Consider the following 6,639-nt stretch of genomic DNA (forward strand, 5'->3'; position numbering starts at 1 on the left):
GTGGAACCACCACAATATGGAAGAGTGCACTTGGGAGACACGGGAGTCTATACTCCGGCAATACCCTTATCTTTTCTAAGGTTAGTTTCTTGAGTGTTTCATGTGTTCTATGTGTATGATATGTACTGTGCCTTGCTTGTGCTAGTTGAGGAACATTCGGGGACGAATGTTCTTAAGGGGGGGGAGAATGTAATACCCGGCTAGACTCCGGTATCGGAATTCCTACCGTCCGGTGGAATCTCAGGTGTCGGAGACCTCTAGAAGGGTAAGATCATGTTTTTATAAAATGTTTTAATGTATTTTATGTTTTTAAGCTAGAAGGAAAATGAGTTTTTGCATGAAAATAGCCTTGGAGGAAGACCCAGGTTCGGCCGCCGAACCTCAAGTTCGGCCGCCGAACATGTAGGCGTTTCGGGTGTGCCTTTGGCCCCCGAAGGCATAAGTGAGGGAAGTCCAGGTTCGGCCGCCGAACATGGCATGCATGCGGAGGCACGTTCGGCTCCCGAATGTGGCCTGGCCAGCCACCTATAAAGGGATCCCTTAGCCGAAAACGGGCGAGCTTTTCTCCCCATTTTCGGCCAAGGTGAGCTCTCCGTCGTCCCTCACCGATCTTGAGTTTCTTCCTTCAAATCTTTCACGATTTTCACAAGTTTTCACTTTGTTTTGAAGATTTTCGAGTATAAAGCAAGTTTTTGGAGCTTTGAGGTTCAAGAAACTCAATCTCTCCCATCTCCGAGCTAGGGTCGTTTTCCTCTCGATCTTCAAGAGGTAAGGGCCGATCTTGAGCTCACTATAAGTTTTAAACAAGTTGTAAGTTGTTTCATGAAGTAGAAATGCATGTTTCGGTTGTTTTGAGTTTATGGGTTTAATGTGTGTTTTGAGCAATGTGGGTATGTTTGATGTGTTGTAGTTGGGGTTTAGGCTAGTGTGAGACCCCTATGAACTTGTATGCTTGATTGTGTATGATTGGGAGTGTTGTAGAATAGGTTATGCATGTATGAAAGGTTTGGGAGACGTTTGTGCATGTTGGAGCTGAGTTTCTGCCACTTTGGAGAAACTCAGGTTCGGCCGCCGAAGGAACTTTCGGCCGCCGAACCCGCTTGTGGAGGCAGCTTTCGGCTGCCGAAGCCTGCCCCCGAAAGAGGACTTTCGTCTCTGGAGGGTAGTTTCGGCCGCCGAAAGTGCCGCCGAACATGCATGAGTTTCGTCTCTGTCTGGGAGTTTCGGCCGCCGAAGGTGCCGCCGAACCTGCCTGGCTTTCGGCTCTGGAGGGACTTTCGGCCGCCGAACCTGCCGCCGAAAGTGCCCTGTTCAGCCTTCCTTTGCATGTTTTGCATGATTGTTTTGAGGTGTTTTAGGAGGTCTTTGGGGGATTTTTTTAGAGTTATGTTCTAGTTGTTTGGTCCCTCATTTGAGTCCACCTGTGTAGGTTCGGACCCGAGGAACCGAGGACCCCAGCAGTGAGTCAGCTGCTTCAGTCATTGTCAGAGCTAGCTGAGGTGAGTAGAATAAACCTTTACGTTTTAAAGCAAATCAATTATAAAGTTTTGAGCATGTTCATGCATCATAAATGCCATGTGATGATTTAGGTTGTTTGCATTAGAATTCACGAATATGTTGCATTGCATTCTATGATGTTGATGTAGATTGGTTATTGGATGACCCTTTAGTCCTCATATGATGATGATACGGCATGATATGGTATGGAAGTCCGGTTGACCCATTCAACATCCCAGCACTATGTAAGAGAAAGACCGGTTGACCCATTCTACGTCTCGGCACTTTGGAAATGTTATGTTGTGATATGTTTAAGAGAAAGACCGGTTGACCCATTCTACATCCCGGCACTTTGGAATGTAGAGGACTATTGGTGACAATACCATCCGTGATGTGATTTGTCTGTGATGTGTTGCATTCCATTATGGCATATGATTTAAATGTTTTTAGTATTCTGCTCACTGGGCTCTAGTAGCTCACCCCTTTCCCTAATCCCCAAGGGTTGCAGGTACGGGCTAGACAGTGGAGTCAAGATGAATGAAGTCAGGTGTATGTAATAGATAGAAGGTGGACATGATAAACTGTAAAATGATGTAGAATTATGAATAGTTATGTTATGTTATGTAAAAATGATATTGAGGATTAGAGGTTGTGCTTGACCCTATGTATATGGAGATCCCTTTTGTGTACATGATCGATACTTTATGATGTTTATGTTCCACCAAACTTGTGTATGATGAGATGCCCCATTGGAGTATTGATGAGAGCTCCAGTGTGGGGTTTATGTTCATGCTTATGTATATGTTTATGGTTATGCACAGGTTGAGCTTGGTAAAAGAAAAGAAAAGAAAAGTTTAAATTTTTATTCATATTTTGATCATGTATGGGATTAAACAGGGTTACAAGTTGTATGTCAGGCTTGCTACGGGTCCCGATAGCCTTAAGCCGATCTGGATTCTAGCACCGGTAGCGGTCCGATTTTCGGGTCATTACGGCCGAAACTGGGTTCCCCAGTAAGGCAGAACCCTGCTCAACTTCATGCAATCTTCCTCCAAACCTCTCAACCATGCTAACCTCAACTCTACAATACACATAAACTCAAACATAAGCACAAAGGGGTCCAAAACTACCTCAAAACCCCAACAAACATCACAACTAAACACATAAGCATGTTTTGACCACAACTCAACCAAAACCTCAACTTACCCTAATCATGCATCTCTACCCATAAATCTCCATAAAACCTTTATAAAACATCAAAGACACTACGGATCTCCACTTACCTCTTGAAGATCTTGAGGATATGTGATCCTAACGTGGAGATGTAGAGAAACTCACTCTCAACCTCTCCAAACTTCAAAATCTTGGTTTTTAGCTCAAAACCTTCAAAACAACATACAAACTCATCAAAACATTGAAAGATTTGTAAAAAGCATGAAGAGCACCCAAGGAAGATCATGGTCTCACCTCTGTCTGTGAAAATGGAAGAAAACTTATCCATTTCACCGACCTAGGGCCTTTTATAGGTGGCTAGCCATACCACCTTCGGCGGCCAAATGTGAATCCGAAAGTCATGCATGTTCGGCGGCTGAACCTGGCTTTCCTTCCTTGGTGCTTTTCTTTCCAAAACTCATTTCCTTTACACGTAAACCCATTAAAACATGCTAAAACAATTTAGAAAACATATCTATTACCCTTCTAGAGTACTCCAACATCCGAGATTCCGCCGGTCGGCAAGAATTCCAATGCCGGACTCTAGCCGGGTATTACAATCTCCCCCCCTTAAGAACATTCATCCCCGAATGTTCCTCAAACAAATAAACACGTAAAAAGGAGGAAACCTAACCTTAAAACAGATATGGGTATTGCTGGAGCATAGACTCCCCTGTCTCCCAGGTGCACTCTTCTAGATTGTGGTGGTTCTACAGGACTTTCACCATTGGAATTTTCTTGTTCCTTAGCTTTCTGATCTGTGTGTCAAGGATCCGCACTGGCTGCTCTATATAGGTGAGATCTCCAAGGATCTCCACATCAGGCTCACTCAGAACCTTACTCGGATCTGACACGAACTTCCGTAGCATAGAAACATGGAAAACTGGGTGAATTCTTTCCATCGAGGCAGGTAAATCCAGCTTATACGACACATTCTCGATCTTCTGCAAGATTTCAAAGGGTCCGATGTATCATGGAGCTAGCTTACCCTTTTTCCCAAACCGAACCACTCCTTTCATTGGAGACACCTTCAACAATACCATATCACCTTCTTGAAACTCTATCTGCTTCCTGCGAATATCTGCATAGCTTTTCTGTCTGCTTTGAGCAGTTCTGATTCTCTCTCTGATCATGGGCACCACTCTGCTGGTGATCTCTACTAGCTCCGGCCCTGCAAGAGCCGCCTCTCCTACTTCTTCCCAGCAAACAGGTGATCTGCACTTCCTCCCATACAAGACTTTATAAGGAGCCATCCCTACGCTAGCATGATGGCTGTTATTGTAGGCAAACTCCACCAAAGGTAGATGCTGCCTCCAAGAACCGCCAAAGTCTAACACACACATTCTGAGCATATCCTCTAGAGTCTGGATGGTCCTCTCTGACTGTCCATTCGTCTGTGGATGGAAAGCAGTGCTAAAATTCAACCTTGTGCCCATAGCACTCTGCAGACTCCGCCAAAATCTGGAGGTGAACTGAGGTCCTCTATCTGATACTATAGATACTGGAACCCCATGCAACCTTACTATCTCGTCCAAATACACCTGTGCCAACTTATCCACAGAGTAAGTACTCCTAACAGGGATGAAATGAGCAGATTTCGTCAATCGGTCCACAATCACCCATATGGAGTCTAACCTATTGGACGCTGCCGGTAAACCCACTACAAAATCCATAGCTATGTTCTCCCATTTCCACTCTGGAATCGGCAGTGGGTTAAGCATTCCAGCCGGCTTCTGATGTTCTAGTTTCACCCTCTGGCAAACCTCACAGGCGGACACAAACTGTGCCACTTCTGTCTTCATAGCTGGCCACCAATATACTCTTTTCAGATCCTGATACATCTTGGTGGCTCTAGGGTGAACACTGTACCTTGCATTATGAGCTTCCCTCATAATGTCTCCCTTCAGACTGATGTCATCTGGTACACATAGTCGATTCCCATGGCGGAGGATCCCTTTGCTATTAAATCTGAACTCTGCACTGTTGCCTGACTGAACAGTCCTGGCAATTTTCACTAACTCAGGGTCCTCATGCTGTTTCTGAGCCACTTGCTCCAGAAACACTGGTATCACTCTCATCTGTGCTATCAATGCACCTGTACCAGACAATTCTAGCTGTAGTCCTTCGTCGATGAGCTTGTAAAACTCCATCACCACTAGTCTTCTCTCTGTGGCTATATGGGACAAACTACCAAGTGATTTCCCGCTTAGGACGTCTGCCACAACATTCGCCTTACCCGGATGATACTGAATTCTGTAATCGTAGTCACTGAGCAGTTCTACCCATCTTTTCTGCCTCAAATTCAGCTCTTTCTGACTCAAGATGTACTGTAAACTCTTGTGATCGGTGAAGATCTCGCATTTAACCCCATAAAGGTAATGCCTCCACATCTTGAGTTCAAAAATAACTGCTGCCATCTCTAGGTCATGGGTGGGGTAAGTCAACTCATGCTTCTTCAGCTGTCTAGAAGCATAAGCAATCACGCTGTCATTCTGCATCAAAACACAACCCAATCCCACTCTGGACGCATCACAGAACACTGTGAAGTCCTCATTACTGATAGGCAGAGCTAACACCGGTGCTGATGTTAATCGTCTCTTTAACTCCTCAAAGCTCTCTTCACACTGGTCCGACCACTCGAACCGCTGATTCTTCTTAGTCAGTTTGGTCATAGGAGCAGCTATCTTTGAGAAGTCCTGAACGAACCTCCTGTAGTAACCTGCCAAACCCAAAAAGCTTTTCATCTCTGTCACTGATGTGGGTCTGGACCAGTTAGCTACAGCCTCTGTCTTCTTGGGGTCTACCTCAATACCTTCTGCTGATACTACATGCCCCAAGAAGGAGATGCTCCTCAACCAAAACTCACACTTAGAGAACTTGGCATATAAACCATGCTCTCTCAGTGTCTGCAGAACTGTCCTCAGATGATGGGCATGTTCCTCTGCATCTCTGGAGTACACTAAGATATCATCGATGAAGACAATAACAAAGTGATCCAGATACTTGCTGAAAACTCTGTTCATGAGATGCATGAATGCTGCAGGGGCATTGGTCAACCCGAACGGCATTACTAAGAACTCATAATGCCCATATCTGGTCCTGAAAGCTGTCTTTGGCACATCTGCCTCTCTGACTCTCAACTGGTGGTACCCGGACCTCAGATCTATTTTAGAGAAACAACCTGCTCCAGCTAGCTGGTCAAACAGATCGTCGATCCTAGGTAAGGGATACTTATTCTTGGTAATGACCTTATTCAACTGCATGTAGTCGATACAAAGTCTGAGGGATCCATCCTTCTTTCTGACAAAAAGCACTGGAGCACCCCAAGGTGAGGTACTAGGGCGGATGAAACCCTTATCTACCAAGTCCTGCAACTGCTCTTTCAGCTCTTTTAACTCTGCTGGCGCCATCCTGTAGGGAGGAATAGAGATAGGTCTGGTACCAGGCAGGAATTCTATTTCAAACTGCATCTCCCTATCAGGTGGTAGTCCTGGAAGCTCGTCTGGGAAGACGTCTGGAAATTCTCGAACTACTGGTACTGAGACGGGTTCCCTAACCTGTCTATCTAGCTCTCTCACATGAGCTAGAAACCCCTGACAACCCTTCCTAAGCAACCTGCGAGCCTGAAGGGCTGAGATCAAACCTCTAGGTGTTCCCTTCCTGTCTCCTCTGAAGACACACTCTGACCCATCCTGGTCTCTGAGATTAACTACATTGTCTCTACAGTCCAAGGTAGCTCCATATGTAGATAGCCAATCCATCCCTAGAATGACATCAAAATCCGTCAAATCTAGAACCACTAGGTCAGCTGGAAGGCATCTACCCTCTATGAACACTGGACTGAAGCGACAGACTGACACTGCCACTGATGGGTCACATTTGGGTCCACTGACCCAGAGAGGACACTCTAACTCAGAGATCATCAGACCC

The sequence above is a fragment of the Manihot esculenta genome, chromosome 8, assembly GCF_001659605.2.
Source record: "Manihot esculenta cultivar AM560-2 chromosome 8, M.esculenta_v8, whole genome shotgun sequence".
In the NCBI taxonomy this organism is placed as follows: domain Eukaryota; kingdom Viridiplantae; phylum Streptophyta; class Magnoliopsida; order Malpighiales; family Euphorbiaceae; genus Manihot; species Manihot esculenta.